Below are 24,749 nucleotides of genomic sequence, written 5' to 3'. Positions count from 1 at the left end.
TGAGCCAGCCCCGATGACCCTTCCCTGCCACACCCTCTACTGCCATCCCTCCCACCCTAAGGCTGGTGCACAAGCTCCCTGGTGCCCAGGCACATGCACAGCCCAGCACTGTGCACCTGCCCCTGCTCCGCCTGGAGTGCTCTTACCTGATGTATACGCGCAGCCTGCTTCCTTTCTGTTTTGACTCAAACACAGGTTTCCCAACCTGATAACCCCACTTTCCCAGCTGCCCCCCATCCCATGTTGTTGTTTCACTGTGTACTATCTCTCTGGCCCCTGGGCTGGAAGCTCTGTGAGGGCAAAAAGGTTCTTTTGTTGTGTTTTGCTGCCAGTTTTTTTCATTTCTCCATTGATGCAATGCGGGACATAGTAGGTGTTAGTAATATTTGCAAGTGGTTGAATGGTGGCCAGCAAACAGCTACAAGATATTCCAGAGGTTTCCTCCCAGGGCCGGAAAGGCAGACCGAACACAGAAATGATTCAAGGAAGCAGCATGAGCAAGAAGAAGATTGTTCTATGCTTGTACTGCCACATGCTCCTTGTGGGGTCCAAAGCACATTGGAAAGGCAGTCTGAACCCCAGAGGTGTCCAGGACCCCATAAAGCAGTAAGAGCTATGGCCCAGGCTGGGAAGGGAGCTTTGGGAAGTGAGCTGGGGCTGGATTTTGTAGAAGCAAGTAGAGGCCCATCAGGCAGGAGAAAGGGAGTCCACATTTTAGTCAGCGGTGTGTGCTCTGATTTGAGGTGTGATGAGATATGGGGTGGGGTCTGGAGTGTGTGAGAGGCAGGCGGGGAGGGGAGGAGAGGAGAGGATCTGGGGTCTGATAGAAGAGGGCTTCTGTTTTGCTGCGTTGGATTCAGGGCCATTTCTCAGCCCAAAGAGCTGGTGAGGCAGATAACGAGGGCATCCAGGGTTTAGCATGTGGAGGGGCAGGGTCATTGCTGCTGCTGCTGTCCCGGGACCAGCTCTTGGTCATTAGAATGTTTAGAGGGAATAAAAATGATACTTCTCGCCAACTGGGATAGAGGCAGGGTGCTAATCTGGTGATGACATTCCATTCCCAGGAACAAAGACCTGTAGTCACAGTTCAGCACTGGATGGAGGTCGCATTGGAAGACATGATGGGATGTCTTCATGGATGTGTTGTAGCTTGATGGTGTACCCGTCAGAGTCTGACTTTTGATGTCCAAGTCATGGCAGCCATGATCTCTCACTGGCCCACGCCATAGATTGGCTCTTTCTTGTATTTTGGTTCTCATCGGTGGCAGGCACCTAACACTCTTATAAACATGTTAATTCTATTTGGAGAGACTGATATTCTTGTGGTACCTTCTCAATATGAAGGCAAATGGGGGAGATTGGGGCTGAGGGTTAGTTAGCTATTGCCATAATAAAGCTTTATAACAAGATTTCAACAACCTCAGTGCTTGGCCACAAGCACTCTCAGCCTCAAAAGTCTTTGGGTTGAATGTGGTTCACTTCATGTAGGCTGCACGTGGCTGGGTGGGGATGAGGACACTTCATTAGGTTCAGGTCTGTTCCATGTGTGTGTCTCCTGAGGCCCAGACTCAGGGGACAACAGTCACCTGGAGTGGGCTCTTCTCATGATTTAAGAAGAACATGAGTCAAGCTAAGCCGCATTCATCTCTTTAAGGCCTCTGCTCGGGTCACTTCTGCTAATCTTCTCTTGGGTGAAGCAAGTCACATGACCAGGCCCGGCACCGTGGAGGCAGGGAAGTATAGTCTGCCCACATTGGAGGGGAGGAAATGAACGGCCAAATTATCACAGGCTGCAACTTGAATCACAAAGTTTAGAGATTAAGGGTTTTGTCTCCGGCATTAGCAAAATCTTTCTCGGAGACTGTGCTAAGCTGAAGGAGGGCTTCCCAAACTTGTCCTTGTCCTAATCCCTGGAACTTGTGCTGTGTCACCTGGCAAAGAGGACTTTGCAGATGGGGTTAAGGTGACAATCTTGAAATGTGGAGATAGGATCCTGGATTATCTTGGTGAGCCTGATATAATCACAGAGGACTTTATCAGAGGAGGCAGGAGTCAGAGAGGAGGCTCCGCCACCGTGTGGTGACAGAATAGAGTTGGAGAGAGAAGAAGTCTTGCACTAGTTTTAAAGATGGAGGAAGGGGCCACCAGCCAAGGAGAGCAGCCAGCCTCTAGAAGCTGACCTGAAGGTGGATTTTCCCCTGGAGCTTCCAGAAGGAACCAATCCTGCTGGTCCAATCAGCCCTTAGAGAGTTTAGCTCTCTAAGATGTATTTCTTCTGACCTTCTGACCTTCAGAACTATTAAGAGAATAAAGCTATATTGCGTAAATCACTGAGTTTGTGGTAATTTTTAAAACGTGTATTTTTGTAAGTTTTAACNAAAAAAAAAAAAAAAAAAAAAAAAAAAAATCCTGAAGGTTGAGGTATGATGAGTTTGGTAGTGTAATTTGGGATATGTATAGGGTGAGGGGCTTGGCATTTTCTCCCTGTTACACCACACAGGTGTGCCCTCCTGCTCTTCTGTGCAGTTTCCATCCTCCTGCTGCAAATGTGGAGTCACATAGGAATAGTGGTTAATCATTTCCCCTTTGTCCTTGATGGATGTTTGGCCATATTCTTCCTTCTCATTGGTGGAGTGAGTTTAAAACCTTATTATCTTCTGCATTCTACTAGCATTACTGGTAGAATTTGCCAATTATATACACACCTGGAGGTAACTTGAATGCGCCATCTTATCTGTGGTGGAGTATGGATAAAGCAAGGAGGACTCAGAGCTGGACACCTGAAGAGAGCTGTTCTACATGACCAGCAGCACCATGTATGTTAGGGAATTAGAACCATTAGAACCTGATCTAAGATGTTATGGAGTCTCGTAACTTTGTCTTCCCTTCCTCTTTCCCTACTTTCCCTCCTTCCTTCCTGCCTGGAATAATATAACCTGATCTGTTTTTCAAAAAGCTAGCTAACTGATGACTCTGTGTGGAATAGACAAAGCTGACCAGGAAAAGGAACACTAATCTGGTCAGGGGGTGATGAGAATTCAAACTAGGACAGTGACAATCAAGACACATTTTCAAAGTAGAAGGATTGGGACCAAATGGGCTTGGTTTGGGGCCTGTAGTATTTGAGGCATGTGGTGGAGAGTGCCCAGCTTGCTTCCTCAGGACCAAGGTCCTCATTCCCCCAGCTGACATGGATATTTGTTGATAATGGCCCACAACTGCATTCCTTTCTTCCCTTGGTTCAAGGAAGCTTCACTTCCCAAGGAGTCTTGGAAACTCGGAAGATATGGTTTCCAGAAGGATGAGAGTGAGAGTTTCTGCTTTATTTGGCAACACTGAAGTCACCAGTGACTTCAGCAAAAAGAGTATGGGGAGGGGTCCGGTATGAGTTCTAGGGGCATGAAAACCACACGGGAGGACTCAGGACTGAGTCTTGAAGGAAAAGTAGGAAGCAGGGCATGGAAATTACATTACATCTGACAGGAAGCAGGGGATGATGTAATGTGAAGGAACCCACACTGGAGAAGCCATCTAGTTTGACTGGAGAGTGAGGGGCAGGTGGGAAGGATGGCTGGAAAAGTGGATGGCGTCCAGGCATGGCTGTCTTAAATGGTAAGCTCTGGAGGCAGAGGGGGATCAGCCAAACTATCTCCATGCATGTGTGAATTCTGTTGGGTTCAAGCTCCTGTTCTCTAGTGGGCACTGGGCATTTGGTCCGCAAAATATGAAGCTGGCTGTTCACATGGATGCTTTGACCATGGTTCAAGGACTCCATGTTTATGAATGAAGGTGTCATGAGTTTTCTGAAGTGAGTTCCATTAAGCCCATTGAATGCCTTCATCACCTTCTGTCCTGTCTAGTAAAACTGTTTCTAATAATTTATACTTTTAAGTAAAATTATTTTCAAAGAGTTCAATTCTGTTTTGTGTAAATCACACAGGAAGGATTTAATATACCTATCAAATTGTATCCGTGATAACTTCTGACGTTCTGAATTTTTGTGTGTGTGACTGCTGTTTCTATCAGAACCAATTTTCCTGGACAAATATTTGCAGATCTAAATTTTAACAAGACAGTTTGGTCTTTATATATATACATAATCTCTAACAAATTTTGCAGTGTGAAAATTTAACCATTATCAGTTCCATTTGGAGGAGATTATTACTTTTAATACAATTCATTATGACCAGAATAGAAGGTTGATAGTTTATATTTACTTATTCAGTAATTTATCACAAAATTATGAGTAGGCCTGTGAGATGGTGCCAGTTTGCTGTCTTGTCTAGGATTGGGTGATTAAATAGTGAGTGTCTGATTACTTTATGTGCTGTGTGTAAATGGCCTCCTGTGGTGGCGGCAGGAAGTGAGGGTCCTTACAGGGGGTGGGACTTCCTGCCTCAGCTCCACAACACTCTCTAGCATTGAGTGCTCACTTTGTGCAGTCATTGTGCTAACACTTCACAGATGTCTTATCCACTTCTCCACTCTTATCCTATTTTATAGAGGTGTAAACTGTAGCATAGAGAAGTTAAGAGGCATAACTGGAATTGGAACTAATCCAAAAAGTCCACACTTGAAACCACTGAGTTATGTGGTGTCTCACAGTATCTGTGCGCTCAGCAGGCACCTACTCACTTCCTGGTGCAGTTTATGCAGGGGATTTGGGGTGAGACATGGCCAGAGACTCTCTGATCCAGATCCTCGATATTGTTTTACACACACAGCCCCCCACCACACACACCCATCCCCCACTCCCCACACACACTCACTCACTTACTCCAAACGTGGACACGAAGACCCAGGGGAGAGAAGGGAAAAGCCCAGGGTCAAACAGCGACTGGGTGGCACAGCTGGTTACATACAGCCCAGGTTTCCAACCGCCCATTCTGGCCTCTGGTGGTGGTTGCTGCTCTGCTTAGCTCAGCTCCCTGCACACGTGTCTTCGAATCTTCTCCAGTTCACTGCATGGTCAATGTGATGAGGGAGGCAGGCAGTGTGAGCAGCCTGAGTCTGGGGATTCTTGGATCCAAATTTCCTTTATGTCAGGGAAGTTGGGAGACAATGCCCCAATGATGGGGCAGTTAAATCATTGGCTAGAAGTGACTATGTCTTTCAGTTGCCACATGGCCCTCCTAGGGTCTGACTTCTTCATTAGAAGTAGCTGACTGAGACCTCCAGACCTCTGTTCCCTGTTTGTGGGATGTCAAGTAGGGTGCAAGGGGAGAAGGCTGCCTCTTCAATTTGGGGGCCCAAGGACATAACATCAGTTGCATTTCCCACCTCTACTGTGAATAATGCGCTCAGGGATTTCTGGTCTTGAAGCAGGAACGGAGAAGCCTTTTTCTTGGTGCCATTGTAACATACTTACTTTTCCTCATTATATAAGGGATGCTGGTTCATTGTGGTATAGTTTTCCTATTTCCTAACGACTATTCTAGGTAGAATCATAATGGTATGTGGATGAGAGCGAGGTCTTATTTTTTTCCTTTCTTTCTTGAAAGCCCACATTCACACAAAGAAAGGAAGTGTGGGGCTCAGAGCATGAGAAAATTACTGCACACTTGACCTAATTAGATGGAGAGGAAGCTGACTGGCTGGTAACAGGCTGGAGTGGCTTCTCTCCATGTGGAATTCTGGGACATCTGTGCTGGCAGCCCTGACCCTCAATCCCACTCTCCCCCACAATCCTTGAGCTGTGACAAATGGTCACAATTATATATGCAAGGGAATGGGATTTTCAAAACTGTGTATCTGATATTTTCCATTAGTGCTAGGAGGGCAGCCTGTTATGAGATGGGGGATGTAGCTGGAAGGTAACTCGGAGAACTGGTGCGGTCAGCCTGAGGGTCCTGGCCTTTGCTGCCCTTCCTCTGCCCCTGGGAGTCTGGCTAGGAGCTCACAATGCCACTAAGTTAATCATAAGGTGATAACTTTGCTCTCTGAAGCGGGACATGCTCCTTCAGGTTCTAATAGTCCACCCGAAATGAGCCCCCATATCCAAGCACCCTGTTCTGAGAGAATGTTTTTAGCCCATCAGGCAAAGGCAACCCCAAGCCCTCTTTGCTGGTTTGCCTTCTTTGTCGTCCATTCTGGGTACGTGTGGGTTTCTCCTTGGCTTAGCATCTCAGATGGCAGGCTGTCTCAGGAGTGTGCACACCGTCCGCCAGCCTCCCGGCAGCCTGTGTCACCCTGGGGACCCCAGCCTCCATTAGCAGCCGAGCCATAGAGAAAGTCCCACATCACTGACCTGCCAGCGACTCTACCTTTGTTTAACTCCATTAGCAGGCTGCCAGTTAGACTTGGGGAGATAAAGATTCCAAAACCCACCTGTGATCCGAACAGCTTTCCGTGGAAGCAGTTGGTCTGCGTTCCTCTTGCAGAGAGCTCTGGGTGGAGAAAGAAGAAATTGCTGTTGCATCTCCCAAAAGCATTTTGTAAAAGGACTATTTATTGTAGGTACAGTCTATTTTGCCCGACATCTCTCAGACAGTCAATAATTCCAGTTTGTTTATGATTATCCTTGCGTCCTCCCCTCCATCTGCCTCCCGAACTTGCGCCTCTCACTGCAGCCGCCCCACAGAACGTGGGAGCATCTGTCTCTCTAATGACCGGCCATGGCAATCTCGGCTGTTCAATATGGCTAGATGAAGAAAACATTTAATTTCTACTATATGGGGCACTCCAAAGCCAGATTTGACAACTGTTCCATTGAACACTGGTATTTCACAATTTCCTTCGATAACAAAAAGGAACAGTTCTTACTCCCCGAGGAATATATTTACAAGACGGGAAGTTGATAACCAGGCCACTAGAATGACAAATGGTTCTAAAATACACTGTGTATTGACGTTGATGAACGTGCACTGCCTTCTGTGAGATGGAATTCTTCCACAGTGTCTTGTTCTCAGCCTGAAGGGCCTGCATATGTCGTTGTGAGAAGCAAGGGCACGAGTCCTATTGCTGGAGCCTTCTCGGATTGGAGCAGAGAGCTCTAGGGTGAGGGCCCCTGGGTCCGGCAGGAGTGGTAGGTAGGAGCACTGAGGGAGGGAGATCCCTGAGGGCTGGGGGCGTTGTGTTGGGTCAGAAGAATCTTCTGATAGAGATGCCCTTAGGGCGGTGAAGGATGGGAAGGGCCTTGGTAAATGGGGAGTTGGAGGGACAGGGATAGGAAGGTATCCAGACTCTTTCCTACAGTTAAAGCAAAGGGTGCTCAGTTAGGGACCTGCTCAGAGGGGGCAGCTCTGTGGGTAGGGAGAGGACTGCAGATGACTCTTAGGGCTGTGGTTTTCCGCCCGTGACTGAGATGGATGGGTCATGGTCATGTGTGCAAGCAGAGGGAAGATATGCCTCCTGTCTCAGCTCTGTGGCTGTGGAGGGAGGGATCCCAGAGACAAGGATTAACAAGACCACCATTATTCAGGCACACTTTTGTCCTGGGCCCTGGCCCAGCACACTGGGGGTATTTTAGCAGAAGACTCACTAAGGCCAATTGGCATCATAGGAGCCTGGGAGGGTGAGCTGGCCATGCTCCTTGGAGCCCTCTGGGGTGGGGTTCTTGCTCCCTTTCTGGAATTTGTTTTCCTTCATGCTTCTCGCTTCCCATGAGCCATGAGTGGCCCTGTGACCCAGAGAGGCACAGTCACCCTCGCCTGCCCGTGATTTTCCTGTTCATGCAGACCCCTGGTTGTCCTTCTGGGACTACTCCTCAGACGCCTGGGCTGTGATGGGAGGAAGTGAAAGCTGGAGTCAGAAAATCTCCTTTTTTCCTTCTGAGGTAGCAGACATCCTCAGAGATTGAAGCAGTGAGAAATGGGCACAGATAGTGTGCTGAGATTCTCCAAAAAAGTACTTTCTGCCAACATTTTCGTCAATTCCCCACTGCTTTGGGCTTTTTTGAATAATTAATTGGTGAAGCAAACACTTGCCCTGGATTTTTTAGGTAATTAGTAGGTCAGGCACCTACCAGAAAAGAGGATTTCTTAGGGTTCCTTTGGGTCCTATGTTGTCCTGGCATCACTTTGTGAAGGACTCCCCTGGCTTCAACTTGCTTCTTGGGTCAAAATAAGACTCTCCTCAGACTCCCCGCATCTGCTCGTAATCTTGGTCAGTTTACCCTCTGGTGGAGTGAATCCCTACAGATCTCGATTGGGAACTCCCAGAGAGAATAGGATTTTGTGACCTATTTCCCTTCGCAGCACACGTTTCACTTAAGACGAAGGTGGATTAAATAACCTTTGTTAAGGGATTTTCACCGTGTCTCTTGAGCTGTTATAAGCCAGCCTTAAATATTTCTACCCTAAACTCCATTCAAGTCATTTCTAAGGCTCTGGGTGATTAGTGATACTTTTATTTTTGATACTTCCACGTGTGGACAGAGCTGAGAAGGTGGCAGGGCTTGTGGGAGGGGAGAGCTGGACTGTGACATACTGCGTGCAAGCCTGGCTCCCAGTTCTGGCTGCTCACCAGTTCAGTAGGCTGGTGACCCCTGCTTTGTCCCCTCCGAGTGAGATAGATGGTGGCAGCTTTGGAAAGGGCAAGCTGTGAACACCTTATTAGATATCAGCACCATGTGGATGGGCCTCTGTCCTTTGATTTCAGCTGCTCTTTCACTGAACAGCCTGACGCTTGAGTAGGTTCTGCATTGCTCAAAGGTGCTCAGCTGAGAGAGCAAATGGGGTCTGAATCTGGTCTGTACTGTGATACCAACCTGTGTGGTGGGTTGTGTCTGCCCAGGGGGTGGCACATTTTCTGATTCATACAAAAGGACAGGCTGGTGGTGGTGCTGGCTGGGAACCCTCAGGCTGGTCTCAGAACAGGGCCAGGTCACTCAGAAGTCCTCACCCTGTGAATCCTGAAAGAGCACCTATGTCTCAATCTGTGCACTCTGGTTCTCATTTGCCCACCTGCCCCAGCATTCTGCCTGTCCCCTGGTAGCTGGCGCAGATGGTCTGAAGTCCATTATCATTGCATCCCTGGAGGGCCGGGAGCCCAGCCGATGCCCTCTGCCGGGGAGTGCTGAGCAATCAGGATGGGCTCCTCTGACTTGTTATCCACCCACAAGCAACCCACCGCCCCCAGAGGTTCCTTCACCTCTGAACCCCACCTTCTCCTTCCCCAAGGTCTGGTGCCAGCACCTTGAGAGGCCTATGGGTTCTCATGTCTGCTCTCCACCACAGCCTCCAGGTTTGCTCCTCTAGCTCCATCACAAGAGAGCATCTCTTGAAAAATCTCTTGCCTGTGGTCCCAGCTCTCTCTCCCTGCCTCCTTCTGTCTGTTTCCCATGTGACTGAGCAGGCAGGGCCTGATGCTGCTGCTCCCACAGTTGGAAGGCCTGACTGGGCCCTGATGCTGGGTTTGTCTGTGTTTAAGGAGAAGCGCTTGGCTAACTCTGCTGCCTTTGGCCCAGAGCAAAGGGCCTTTCCATCTGGCCCGTCTGCCCAACAACCTGAGCAGCTCTCGGGGAAGGCATGCAAATCCTCAGTTAGCAATTTAGAAACTTCTTTCTGTCTTGTATGCGCTTATTTGCCCCAGACACTCCATAGGGACAGGGGGTCATTGGTTGAAGGCAGGTTTAGGGGCTCAAAACTGAGTAGTTCAGCCTTTTAATTGCCCCCGGGACTCCCTCCCCACCAACGTGACCTAGTCATCCTCTGGGCTCACTCCTGACTTACCCCAGGACCCAGGCAAGGTCTGAGGCCAGGAAGAAGCGGGTGGCGGCTAGGGAGCAGGGGACAGGGAAACAATCAAGGACATACAGAAGTTTGCCAGCAGTTTTTTAGGTGCTAACAAAAACAAAAAGAAAATTAACCTACATTTATTCTCTAATCAGTAGATCTTATTAGAGCCTGGTTACATTATCTATCTTGGTTTATATTCTTTCTTTACCTGTTTTTTTTTTTTTTTTTTTTAACTGGTGACAATAGAGCTTAAGAGCCTCATGTTGGACTCCTGCATCTGGCTGGGGTGGGCCGACTGAGGCAATTTGTTGTAAGCATAATTCTGGGAAGACCAGAGGTCTCTGCACAAATGAGAGGTTGTTACTAACAGTGGTTGCTTTGTGCTGTGGGAGTTGTAGTCAGGATTGATCAGTACTGCAGTAAAGGGCCACTAAATTACTAGGTGCCAGCTGCTTTGATAGAATCACTCGGGTTGGGTTCTCTGGGCTAGTCCCTGACTATGGGCCTGCCAGAGCTGGCTGGGGAACATTGGAGCAGGGGAATCTTACATTTTTATAGAGTAACAGGGGTGGCACAGTCAGTACACTGGACTGGCCCTGTGCCCCAGCCTCCTAGGTCTTGCTTTCTCTGCTGTCACTACAGCAGATGGCAGGAACCCCTGGGCCCCAGAGGACACCTGTGGGAGAAAGCGCACATTAGGCAAGATGAGCAGTGGGGAGAATGTGCAGGGCTAATGGATGGCCTCTCAGCCGTGTGCTTTCTGGTCAGAGAAGCGTCTCATCTCTCTTCACAGCACCCCTGGTGGCCAGGAGGACTTATTGTTTCCTCCAGTCGGCCTGGGGGAAGGTGCTTTTTCTTCTCTTTATTTTCACAGCTGGATTGGACAGTATAGCAGTTGGCGACGGTCTGCCATTGTTATTTTCGATGGCTGAGTTGGTCATTTTATTACCCAATGTCTGTTCAATTTCTCTGTCTCTCTCTTTTTTCTTTGCAAACTGTCAGTGTCTCTTTGCAATACCCTTCTTCCTTCTGCACCGGTTCTTGTTCATTTAGGTTGGAATTGGTATTTCATTTGATCACTTTTAGCAGTTTGTCTAGATTTTGGGGCCAGAAATTATGTTTTTCTGCCTGGGGGGGAAAAGTCACACTATTTAGAAAGCAATTTGCCCAGATTCAGGAGCCAAACTGATTCTGGATTCAGAAATTAAACAGAAAAAAAATTTTTTTTTTGCTTTGTAAAGTTCTCATTTTCCTTTAGAAGAAATATCTGAATAACTATGCACATATGTCTGTCTCAAAGAAGGAGAGAGCCATATAGGTTCTTGAACTTTCATTTCTAATCATCTCCAGTGGCCTATAAATGAGAGAGAATGAGAGTCACATACACGTTTAGGGCCTGTTTGCTAACTAATGTGCTCTTCAGAATGATGTATGTCGTACGTTTTTGAATCCCTGATTTGTAGATCTCAATCCTTTGAAACAAGGAGTGAAAAGACAGGATTCTAGTACAAAGTCTTACTGTGAGTGTTTCAAGGATAATGGGGTTGTCTCAACTGAGTGGAGTCCTTACTATTCATTTTCTGTGCTTTATTTTTTGAGGCGTCAGAAAACTTGTTTTGCCTAATCTATTAGCATTCATTTCTAGGCTTTGAAAACCAATCCTTCTCTGAAAGGAGAGTTTTAAATTTGAAATATGAGGCCTGTATAGCGGTGCCTTGAAATCATTAACTGTCCCTTCGATATTAATTGCAGGTATATCCATCATGAGGAACTTGTTTGTCATTAACGTGAAGGGGATGCAAAAGCAGAGGCTCCTGGAACCCCTCCGGGGGTAATGTTGTCATTCAAAACTTTGTTGTGGAATCGATCTGACCTCAGAAACGGGCTGTACCTATTGACAAAATGACAGTTGGTAGTTTTAACAAAGCTGACTAGTGGCAGTTTCACCACACGGAACGGGAGTTGGTTTGTGGATAAATCTGCCAGGCAGATTCGGCCCCGAGAGAAGTCTTTGTGGGCGAGTCTCTTGAGCCTGAGGGGTCAAAGGGCAGGGCACCTTGACATTGACATTTAATTCTATGTTTCTGCTGAGGAGATGACTTATTCACAAAGCAGCCCAGTGGTCCCAGGTTGGCCTGCTTGGGGAAGGTGGTGTTTATATTTGTTTGGATCTCTGGCAAAAGGAACATCAATCTGTGTAGATGCTCTATGTGAATTTAAAAATTGCAACCCGGGGTGCTCAGGATTATGAGTTCAAGCCCCATGTTGGGTGTAGAGATTACTAAAAAATAAATAAAAACTTAGAAATTGTAACCATTCCCCCTGTCCCACCAAGAGCCTCCATGGGTTGTATTCTTATGTGTTTATTGACTTGCATACTATCGATTCCCTGTTGGGGCTGGTGACTTTTTACTTTTTGTTCTTATTCAGCGATTTTGCCTGTTAAATTCTAATCCGGGTCTAAAACGTTTTCCAATAAAGACAAAGCTTGGGGATCATGCATTTGGAGAGGAAGCTAGCTCCACAGAGGGTCCGTGGGGCATATCCCCGGGAAGGGCTGAGCCTGCCCTGGGAAGCAAATATCCTCACTTTGCAAACCTTTCTGGTCATGGCAAAAGGGGCCAGAAGTAAGTGTCTCTTTTGAAAACTGAGTTTTTCTGTTTTACCTAAACCACCCTGGTTTCTTAAAGAATACCATCTTCCTGGTACAGATGGAGGAAGCATGCCAGAGCTGAGTCTTCATCCATGAGAAGCAACAGCCTTGACCCCAAGGTTGGTAGAATTTTCCTCCCACTAACTCCCAGATTGTCGCTTCTTCAGGCCAGGGAATTTTCTGTGGCAATGCAGTCCAGGTGTAGGAATATCCGATGCACTTTACTCTTCAATAAATTCAATTTAACAAACACTTATTGAGTGTCGGCTCTGTAAAATTACCATGGAAACCCAAGTGGAATGTTTAAAATCCTCCGGCAGAACCATTCAGTTCCCACATGTATCCATTCTTTAGTGGACAGGAAGGTGCATCTTGGTCCAGCCCAGACCTGGCTGAATGCTTGCATTTAGCCTGAACAGCAGAAAAGGGGAGACAGATGGAGGAAAATGTGTCAAGCTGATAATACGGCTTTTTGTCCCTGGTGGTGTAATGCTGGGCTCCCAGGGAAGAGGGGTGAGGAGCCAGGGCTTTGATTTCTGTTGGAGCAAAGAGCTGAGTTCAGTTACAGCTGCCTCTGCTCGATACTGTCATTGCCCACATGCTCTGCAACAGGGCAGGACTTACAAAGGAATGTCTTGGTGCCTGGTGATGGCCTCATCTGTGGGTCTTGCAGCACAGCGGAGGCCGTAGGCTTTAGAAGATCAAAGCCTCAATTATGTGAGGCACTTGTCACATAGAGAGAGTGGGGCTTGTCTCTGACACAGGGTAGAAACCACAGATGCAAGGTCCTGACCGGGGGCTTAGAAACAACCAGAGAATATCATGTCATTTATTCTTTGTTTTAAAGTTTATTTATTTATTTATTTATTTTGAGAGACAGAGAGAGAGCGAGCATGAGTAGGGGTGGGTCAGAGAGAGAAGCAGAGAGAGAATCCCAAGCAGGCTCTGCGCTGTCAGCTCAGAGCCCAACACAGGACTCAAACTCGTGAACTGTGAGATCATGACCTAAGCCAAAATCAGAAGTCAGATACTTAACCAGCTGAGCCACCCGGGTGCTCTCATGCCATTTATTTATTTATTTTTGAGAGAGAGAGACAGAGACAGAGTGTGAGCAGGGAGGGGCAGAGAGAGAGGGAGACAGAATGTGAAGCAGGCTCCAGGCTCTGACCTGTCAGCACAGAGCCCCATGTGGGGCCCAAACTCACTAACTCTGAGATCGTGACCTGAACCAAGGTCGGATGCTTAATGGACTGAGCCACCCAGGCATCCCCCTGCTCCCAACCCATGCCATTTATTCTTAAGAAAAGGATAATTCCAACTGTGCTCAAGTAAGTTCCAACTTAGAAAGGGAGAAAGTGGGGTTTGACACTTAAGATGATTGTAATGATTATGAATATTTGCATTGCAAGTGACCAAGAAAAAAGAAAGAAAGAAAGAAAGAAAGAAAGAAAGAAAGAAAGAAAGAAAGAAAAGAAAATCAAACTGGCTCAAACCATGAAGAAAAGCTGCCAGTTCAGTTAATAGAGAAGTACAGATATAACTTCCGGTGAAGATTGATCCAGAAACTCAATAATGTCACCAAGGACACAGCTTCTTTCCGTTTGCCTGCACTTGCTTTTGGGTGGCTCCTTAGTGGGCCCAAGCTGGCTTCCAGCAGGTCCCAGGGCTGCAGGCTTCCCCATCCACATCAAGCAGGAAGTAGAAACATCTTCGCATCCACTTTTCTGCCAATCCCTGAGATACACCCTGATCTGACTGGCTGGGGTTACGTGACTTCTTCTGAACCAGTTGCTGGTGGACAGAAGGAGCTCACAAGACCTACCCTTGGGGTACACACCCAGCATTAAGGGAACCAAATGGAAATGAGAAGCTTTTTGAGGTGGGTAAATTCAGGAAGACAAACAATAAACGTTTACTACAATTTCACAAAGGACACAACTTGAATTTACTTCTACCCTTGCCTGCTAGTATCTGTTTACAGATAATGATAAATGACTTTGATTCATAAACATCAGCAGCTACCATTTATTTGGGAATTTACTATTAGATCTAAAACAATTTAATTTGCTGAGTGCTTCATCTGAATTGCTTCATTTAATCCTTCTACAAATCCCTGAGATTGTGATCTTGCATGATCGTTGGCCCTTTTGTACAGGTGGGGAAACCAGGGTACGGAGAAGTGAAGTGACTTTTCCAAGGTCACAAAGGCAGTAAGTTGTAGAGACTGCTTTTGAACTCAGGTCTGTGACTCGGAAGTCCATGCATTTGAGGCAGAAGCACTATGTTATAAATATCTCAGGGTAAGGATTTACCACCAACAGAGGGTTTGAGTCTATTTCTAGATCCTCTGGCCTTTCTAGAGGAGTGTTGTCCAGACTTCTGTGGTCTAGGGCTGTTCTTGCCACTGACCCGCCCACGACCTTGGATATCTGCCTTCCCTTGGGCCTGAGCCACCTCACTTGTGAAAATGAGAGCTTGTATTCTATGGTTTTGCAGCCATTTCTCTATTTTTTTTTTAAGTTTTTTTTTTTTAGTTTTGAGAGAGAGAGAGAATCTGAAGCAGGCTCCAGGCTGTCAGCACAGAGCCTGATGCAGGGGTCAAATTCACCATCCACAAGATCATGACCTGAGCCGAAGTCGGATACTTAACCAATTGAGCCACCCTTGCATCCTGCTTTTGCAATTATTTCTAACTCAGACAGCCAGGGTTCTCTGAGTCTGAGCTGTACCTGGATGATTTTTGCTCTTGGGAGGCAGGAGGGATCCTTCCCCGATCTGGTATACGTCTTCTTGGGAGAGATGATTCCCATTATTAGGCTCTTGTTTTTCCCCTAGCTAAAAAGAATACTCAAATATTTTTTTTGCTAATCCCATCAAATCTGAAAGTAGCAAACAGATCACACCCACAGATGAATTTCCAGTGGGATGATGGTAAATCTATGTGAGATGCATCACATTTCAGCCTGTGGACTTTGATCTCCACTGTGCATGCTTCTGTGGTCCATTAGCCAGCTCTCTGCCTGAACACCCTGGTTCCCTGCCTGGTGTGCACATCGTTGCCCCGGGGAGACTGCAGAGCCCGCACGGATCTCTAATTCACAGGGTCCAAATGGAAGAGCCATGAGTCTCCAGAGGAGGAAACAATTTAATTTCCAGTAGCTCATTGAGACTTTCATTTGGTTTTCCCTTCATAATGTCCATATTGCTGTCTCCTTAGAGCCACCCCTCCGAGTGCTGAGGGACTGTCATCATCCAGGCATTCTGTGTGCCCCCATTGGGTCTACTGCTCCTCTGTGTGTACCAGCTTTGTATAAAAGTCTGCCTTCAGCCATTATATCTGAGATTTCCCTTGCTTATCACTGTGTAGGTATCTTTGTCACCTTGAAAATGGCTTTTATTTCTTCATATATCATGACTTTTTTTTTTTTTTTGGATATTGACTTTTCTTCTTTTGCGGTAGTGATTGTTGTGCTCAGCCAGTGTTTATGAGCCACAAGGCTTTGGGGAGCTGAGGTTTGTGAACATGAGAGGGCGTTCGTGATGGTGGCTGAGTGTGCCCTGCCCCAGTGCCTGTGTGCTCATTCTGTCCCACAGGGCAGCCTTGCTTATCCCTTGGCATCATGTGGGCCAAACACCAAGATAAATGACTGTATTTGCGTTCAAATTAATGAGCTGCTGTCTCACCATGTAGACTGACCTGAGGTTAGAGGGTGCAGGTGTCCACAGCACTGATGTCATGACCCTGGTGAGAGAAGGCTAGGTGAGCAAAATGCCGTGTTCACACTTTCCTTCTGCAGGGCCCAGAAGCAGCAGTTAATGGGATGTGGTGTATCATGATATGGGACTGTTGGTCCTAGAGAGGTGATGGTTCTTGGGGAGAGATAGTGCTGGAGTCTTCCAAAGGTTTTAGAAGCCAGTGATGGGTTGCAAAGTCCTGAATGTCTACTTAAAGATAGAAACATCTCAGCTACATCTTATATCCATTCCTCCCATGTATGTTTTTCACATGAGGACTCAGAGAGTGGTCATGTGCCATTCTGGATTAGCTTTAAAAATCTTTTGGTAACATTTGTTATTTCATTTTTTGAGAGACAGAGAGACAGAGCATGAGTGGGGGAGTGGCAGAGAGGGGGAACACAAAAACCAAAGCAGTCTCCAGGCCCTGAGCTGTCAGCACAGAGCCCAATGTGGGACTCAAACTCATGAACACAAGATCATGACCTGACCCAAAGTCGGATGCTCAACCAACGGAGCCACTTAGGTTTTTAAAGAATGACCTGTGGAGAGGCGCCTGGGTGGCTTAGTCGGTTAAGTGTCCGACTTTCGCTTAGGTCATGATCTCGCGGTTCGTGGGTTCAAGCCCTGCGTCGGGCTCTGTGCTGACTGCCAGCTCAGAGCCTGGAGCCTGTTTCAGTCTGTGACTCCCTCTCTCTCTGACCCTCCCCTGCTCACGCTGTCTCTCTCTCTCTCTCCTAGAAATAAATAAAAACATTAAAAAAAAATAAAGAATGACCTGTGGAAAAAGACATGCTTGAGGCCACCCAACAGAGCAGTGGGTATTGATACCTGAGTATCCACCTGTCAGGTGTTGTGACAGCCTGAGCATCTTACCTGGGGGGAGGGGAGGGCTCTGTGACTCTTTGGGCTCTCTGGTTCTTGCAGTGTATGACATGATGCAGTGGTTGCCCTTGGTGCCCGTCCTGACAGCCTTTCCTACCAGCCTGTTCCCGGCTGTTATGTGTTGTGAGTTCTCTAGGAACTACTCTCTTCCAAGTGGGAGCTTCCTTCTCCCAGGACATTTTGCTCCCTCTGCTTCCTCCTGGGCCAGTGGCTGACAAAGGTGTACAAAGATCAGCCCACTTGCCTCAAGGTGAGACCAATTTTGTGGGGGCAGTTCGTGGCACAGTATCCAGCTGAGGTCAGACCCCAGCTGCACCCACATCTTCGCTTGCTCCTTCCTCTACCTTGTGCTGCTCCCCTACCCTTCCCAGTGCTGTTTGTTGAGTCTAATAAATATTCCTGAGAATAGTTGTTCGGTAGATCACACGGACCCAAATCCCTGTCTTTGTTCTTGTTTCTAGGGAATCTGACCTAAGGTACCTGGACCAGGATTGGCTCATCAGTTTAGGATTAATAGGGCAGCGCCCTCTCTTTCTGTCAGTCATGCCAGCCTCTTCTCCTTCTTTACATCCCCCAATGCTTTCTCTCTTATCTTTCCTTGGCTGTTTGATATGCCTGCATGTATATTCACCTACCCACCCATCCACTCATCCATCCACCTTTCTGTCCATCTGTCTACTTATCCAGCCATCTTGACCTTCAAACTCTCCAGTATGGTAAAAAGATCAAAATTCAGGTTCTTCCCAGATGGACACTGCTTGGGATGGCCTATGTCGCCTAGGCTGGGTTTCCTTTCTAGTCCTCTAGAGAATGGGTAGGGCTGGGAAACACAAACACAGGTACCATCACTTCCAGCCAAGAACAGCACCCATCTACAAGGCAGAACTGGCCATGTGAATCCAGCACTACTCACCTTTAGTACATCCTATACCATTGCATGGGCCTTTTGTCTTAGAGGCTCACCGTCTGGCTCTGGGTCACTGGCAGGAGCAGAATAGGGAGTGTTTTTCACTTATAAATGGTGTAGGAAAAATTGAGGTGAATTATCCGGTTGCTGCGTGAGTGCTTTATTGATTAGAGAGCACCAATCAAATTAGCTGTCAGAGGAGAATGCAGATGGCACCATGTGGAATGGANGGGATTTGGTGGGGGAGGGGGTGGAGGTGGGAAATGGGGGCGGGTTGATGCATACTGTCTGGACCAGGCTGAGGATATGGGTTTGAATGTCACAAGTATTTTAATATCAAGATTGAAGCATTTAACAAAATGGATCTGGGTTGCTTTATGGATTAACGCAGGGCAGGGGCCGGACTTGAAGCATGTGCTTACAGGAGAGAATGCCTATTCTGCTTTGGAGTTTGGATGTGTGTCAGTCCCTAGTATAAGCAGATTGAAACAACTCTCTTCCAGCTTTTAAAGGTGGTATTGCTCAGCACTTCGGAGCTTATGTTTTGATCCAGATCTCTGTTCTCCTCCTTAATAGTTGAGTGCCTGTTAGCAAACTGCTTTTCCTCTCCAGTCCTCAGTTTTCTCATTTGCAAAATGGGGCTGATAATTTTATCTTCCTCACAGAGCTGTTGTGGGGATCAGAGGCGATTGTGTATACAAAGCGTTTAGCGTAGCACCTGGGCCACACTTGGCAAATGTGAGCTCTCCTTCCTGAAGGCCCTTTGTCCTGACTTTGGGCCCTTGGAAATTTGTAAGAGTTCCCAGATCGGATTGTGGGATGTCTGCTTTAATGATGGATAAAGACCCAAATGCGTGATTTCTGCTCTTCTCAGGAATTCTTTCTATCTATTTATTTAAAGTATATCTTTTTATTTATCAATTTCTCTTTGGATTTCGCTCTTGGCATGAGTGGGCAAGATAAACATGTGAGCTCTTCCCAGAGACCCAGTCTAGTGGAACCGCGAGCCTCCTGGTCGTGGGTGTATAGACATGACCGGAGGTGTTTGTCGGCAGTGGTGTGGCCCTCCTGCTGCCCGGTGGTGGGCTCTGAGAGGCACAGCTGCCTGCAAAGGGGGTGTTGCTGGGGAGCGAGTTCCATGAGAGCAACTTATCTTTGCACAGAGGCTCCTGCAAGCCTCCAGCCGAGGCCCCTGTAAACTTCTGGGCAGACAGTGGGAAGGAAGAGGGGATGAGATCTTTGGGGCCCTAGTCTAGGCTCTGTCACCTCATTGATGTAAAAGCTCCATTTATATCAGTAGGGGTGATGTCCACGACTCGTACATCCCAGGCTTGCAACTCTGGGATGTCTTCGGCCATCTACGTTGTGGGCACTTACTCCCTCTCATCAGAAATCCTTTATTTCACCTCCCACCTGAGAACCTTATCTGTTCTTGGACAAGCATGTCAGCTTTTCCGGAAGAAAGGAGATGGCAGGGAAGGGATAACCATCACATGGCATCAGGGCCAAGCTGGCCATTTGGAGAAGCAATGTAAGTTCTTGGATAGTGACAGCTACTCTCATCTCCATCACCATGGCCAAGCACATCTGGGTGGTGCAGGCAGAAGAGGGAATTGGGAGCCTTTTCAAGCTGACAAGTCCTTATTCATGTGATCCATCCTCCGGCCCTAGAGTCACAACTGTGGCCCTGCCCAGGTCACAGGAGGAGACAGGAGAGGCTCAGACCACATTTGCATCCCATACCCTTCACAGGTGGAGTCCACAGTATGTAATCTGAAATGTTCTTTGTCTTACAAGAAACCCCACAAACAAGCAAACTCTAGCAAGTTTACAGTTCAGAGACTGAACTCCTCAGAGAAAACTCCAAGGAAATCTAATTAGGAAGTCTGTAATCCAATAAGTCTCTGTGCTCTGGGACTGCACATGGGGGGGGGAGAGGGAGAGGGGGAGGGGAAGGGAGGGGGAGAGAGAGAGAGAGAAAGAAAGAAAAGAAAGAAAGAAAGAGAAAGAAAGAAAGAAAGGAAGAAAGGAAGAAAGGAAGAAAGGAAGAAAGGAAGAAACTGAGAGGCAGAAGCCCAGTGGCTCTTTGCTTTTGGTTTGGTGAGGCAACCCAGTCAGGACATTGATGGAATGCTTTTGGTCAGTGAACCATGGAATAGGTGAGACATCTCTGAGCTCTCTGGTTACTCTGAGCCCGGAGAAGTGTAGACACTGCCTAGGAAGGCCTCACGGATATCCTCAACCCCTCCTTCCCATGCACAGTACAACCCTCCCTCCCCCCCTCCCCCGACATTGTAGGCATATTTCCAGTGGGGGGATGCTGACTTCTCCCAGAATCATTGTCTCACCTTGTCGGGTCCCTGTTTCACACCAATAAGGCTAGACCTCATCTGAAATCTGTGAGCTGCAGCGCACCTTGGACAGCAGCAAGTTGTACATCCAGTTGAGAGACTGTCAGCAAAGGCAGGAGGACCAAGGGCTTTGGCTCTACTTCCTTCCCTTGAGGCTTGGCTGTTCCCTGATTTCCTTCTCCACCTGCACTTCCCTGACTCACATGCCCCTGGCATCTCTTGTCTTGACTGTGATGCTGTGGTCCACTCACTGTGCATCCAGGTGAATGATGAGGGGGATTACAGGTGATACTGTGGATAAATAGCTAAAGCACCAAAGTTCCAAAATCAGTTACTTTTTTTCTCACTTGGCAGATTCAGTGTTGTTGCTTTAAATCTCACTTTCCTTCTGCTGTTTTCTTTCTCTTTCCCTTCCTTCCTTCCTTCCTTCCTTCCTTCCTCCCTCCCTCCTCCCTTCCTCCCTCCTCCTTCCCTCCTCTCTCTCTCTCACTTTCTCTCTCTCTCTCTTTCTTTCTTTCTTTCTTTCCTTCTTTTGAGAGAAAGAGAGAGCATACAAGCAGGGGAGTGGCAGAGGGAGAGATAGAGAGAATCCCAAGCAGGCTCCATGTCCAGCCAAGAACCTGAGGTGGGGCTCAATCCCATGACTGTGAGATCATGACCTGAGTTGAAGTCAGGAGTTGGACACTCAACTGACTGAACCACCCAAGCGCCCCTCTTCTGCTATATTTTTCATAGAAGACTGAAGGCACCATTTCAGAAAGAGTTTGTGGAATTGTATGTGACCTCTGGTTTCTCTTACTGAGGTCAGAACCTGTGGTCCAGAAATGCCCACAGAAGTAGGTCATGCTGGAGTACCTGGGTGGCTCAGTCAGTTTAGCCTCTGACCTGATTTTGGCTTAGGTCATGATCCCAGGGTTGTGAGCTCGAGCCCTGTATTGGGCTCTGCACTGAACATGAAGCCTGCTTGGGATTCTCTCTCTCTCTCTCTCTCTCTCTCTCTCCCTCTCTCTCTCTCTCCTTCAGCACCTCTCTCCCACTTGTGAATACTGTCTGTCTCTAAAATAATTTAAAAAATTAAACAAAAAAAGAAGTGGGTCAGGTATACAAACACTCTTGGAATCAAAGTAATAACTGGTGTTCTAGTCTTTAAGACAACAAGGCCTAAAAGGCTCTCTTGCCTTCATTCTTACCTCTTCCAATTCATCCTTCACACTGTGGACAGAAAGAATTTTGCTAGAATGCAACTGAGCAAGTCCTCAGTGATTTTACTTCCCAAAGGGCCAAGCCCTCCCTCCCCGGAAGCCCCCCTGACATGGCCTGCAGGACCCTGTGTAAGGGATTCCAGTCCTGCAAACCCCAGGCCCAGTCCAGTGCTGTACATGGGCCCAATAGCGTTAAGGTCAAGGATGGTGGAGTCTGGGTAACAAGCATTTCTACTCACTATTCCCTTCTCTGCATTTCCACTCCGGAGACTGATGTCCTACCTTAAAGAGTCCAAAACTTGGTGGTGGGGAAGTGAATGCTCGCTTTGGTGATCCTGTCATGATTTAGCTTTATTTTCTCTCTCCCTCTTTCACATGACTGGAGCACTGGGGCAGGTCTTTAAGAAATACATGCCAGATGCTTAGGACCTTATAAAATGAGGGGTAGTAAAAGTTCAGTGCACTCCATTATGAAGATGTGTGGTGCTTCCTCAGCTTGCAGAGGCCCTGGTTTGCTCATGACGAAACAGACCTACACTAGCAGGTTGGCAAATATGCTTTTCTATCGCTGTCGTTCCAAAGAAAATTTCATACCCTTGTTAACAGACTGCGACTCACAGGAAGGGAGCAGCAGAGATTAAAAATGGCCAAGGTTGTTTGGGGACAGGTATGCATTTTGGTGAAGGAAAAGACAAAAGAGAAATAAAATAAAAAGAAGAGAATAAAATAAAATAAGACGGCATGGAATACACTGTGGCCTTTCCTTTCCGAACTCATGTTGACTGCGGTGAGCAGTTGGCTGTGAGGTGCCTCCGGGGCTTTGCCAGGAGACTCACTTCTAATGGATGCTGGTGAACAGGGACTCTGTGGGCCGTGTGGGGGCTGTCAGGGGGAGAGGGAGTTCCTGAGGGGCACCTCTTGATAAGGAGACTCTTGGGACAGCCCCGCAGGAGCCTGTGCTTTTCGAGGTCCTACGTGCACAGTCCCCACTTAGCATCATGCTCTCTGGCCAGCTTACCTAGGCTGCCGCTGATTACATAAGCAAGATGCGAAGGAATCCAGACATGGAAAGGTGACAGACATGGAGGACAAAGAGTGAAGGTCTGGGGCTTTTGGAGAAGTGAGCAGAGTAGATAAAATGGAAGGAATAAAGATATTATAGAAGAAAACACTGAGTAGAGAGGAGGCACATATGTATGTGTGCATTGAAAGGGCTCACCGTGCTCCAGGCAGCTTAAGTGAAGTCAGATCTGCCGCTAACTATCGCCTGGCAGCAGCTGAAAGCAAATTTTTATTATGAAAAATTTCAAGTATACACAGAAGTAGAGAGTTAGTACAGTAAATTCCCTTAGGCACCTACCACCCAGATTGTGCCAGTCATGAAAATTTGTCCCTTTGCCTCCTTTTTAAATCTTGTTCTTTTTTCCTCTTTCATTTTGTTTCCTTTTTCTTAATTTTTTGCTGAAGTATTTTATTTTTTTACTGAGGTATAGTTGACATATAACATCATTATTAGTTCCAGGTATACAAAATAATGATTCCATATTTGTATAAACTGCAAAGCGGTCACCACAATAAATATATTTAATATCTGTCACCATACATAGTTGTGAATTTCTTTTCTTGTGATGAGAACTTTTAAGATTTACTCTTTTATTAAAAAAATTACTTATTTATTTATTTGAGAGAGTGCGTGTGCATGCAGAGGAGGGGCAGAGAGAGAGGGAGAGAGAAAATCCCAAGCAAGCTCTGTGCTGTGAGCGTGGAGCCTGTTGCAGGGGTTGATCTCATAAACCATGAGATCATGACCTGAGCGGAAACCAAGAGTCTGACAGTTAACTGACCAAGCCACTCAGGCACCCCTAAGATATACTCTTTCAGCCACTTTCAAATATGTAATACATTGCTGAAGCATTTTAAAGCAAATATCAGACACCACCTCATCCTGTCTACATATATATTTTTTAATGTTTATTTTTGAGAGAGACAGAGAGACAGAAAATGAGTGGGGGAGGGGCAGAGAGTGAGGGAGACACTGAATCGGAAGCAGGCTCCAGGCTCGGAGCTGTCAGCACAGAGCTGGACGTGGGGCTCGAACCTGAGATCATGACCTGAGTTGAGGTTGGACACTCAACCACCTGAGCTACCCAGGTGCCCCCTCTCTACATATTTAGGATACATCTCTAAAAATGGATATTTTCTCTCATAGCAACACTGAGATGATCATACCTACTGAAATTAACAATAATCCTTGGTCTTGACTAACACTCATCCATAATAAAATTTCCCTGAGTATTTATAAAGTGTCTTTATAGTTGGTCTGTCTTCATCACAATCCAAAAACCCAGTCCCTACGTCATCTTTGTTTGCTCCAGTGTTTTTAAGCTCTGTCCTCAAAATTTTTCACACTCCTTTTTTGAAAAGACGGACACTAATTCCCCTTGCCTTGCATGTGGGCCGGATTTAGTGCTTGGCTTTTAATAAGGAATGTGGCGCAAGGAACAGCATTTCAGGGCTAGGCAGTCCACGGCTGTGGCTCTTCCACCCTGTGCTCTCTTCGAGGGCGTTCACCATGAAGAAGCTATGTGTCCTGTCCTGAGGACACTCAACAGCCTGTGGAAAGGGCCACGTGGGCAGGCACTGCAGCCTCCTGCTGCTGCGGACTATATACGTCCCAGCCGTGTGAGCGGGAAGACTCAGGTGGCTCCTTACTTCCAGCCTGACCTACAGGTGCATCCACGGCCTCCACCCCCGTCCACCTGCGTCTTCCTGAGACTGTCTGAGCTCCCACCACCTACCGAAAGCACCTCCCAGTCCCTGATCCACAGATGCTTTGAGATCATAAATGTTTATCATTGTCTGAAGCCACACAATTTTGGGGTCATTTGTTATGCAGTGACAGGGAAGGAAGAGTTGCAATGTGTAAAAGTCTGTTTTAATGTAGAGCATGCCCCCTTTTTTTTAAAAAAAATCTTTTTTTTCATGATCTAGAAACTGAATCAGTTGTTTTACAGAATGTCCCATCATCTGGATTGGTCTGTGAACTTGATCATTTAACTTGTTCTTCTGTCCTCTGTGTCTCCTGCAAATGGAAGTTACCTCTAGCACCTTGATTTTGGGTCACTGTTTTTGGCAAGAATATTTCACACGTGGTGGTTTGTGCACGAAATGACGAGCGTTAGCAAATCCCCAGGTCTGGGTGCATCGCGCTTAGTGTTGTGAAGACTGACCCGAAGTTTAGAAGGTCTGGCAACATATTTGAGCTTTAAGAACAGAAGGGAACAGTCCTGGATGGAAGCATGTAGTTAGAAAAACTCAGTTTCCACCCATGGGACATGG

This window comes from Crocuta crocuta, unplaced genomic scaffold (genome assembly GCF_008692635.1).
Source record: "Crocuta crocuta isolate KB4526 unplaced genomic scaffold, BGI_CrCroc_1.0 scaffold64, whole genome shotgun sequence".
In the NCBI taxonomy this organism is placed as follows: Eukaryota; Metazoa; Chordata; class Mammalia; order Carnivora; family Hyaenidae; genus Crocuta; species Crocuta crocuta.
Note: the sequence above shows the minus strand (reverse complement) of the source record.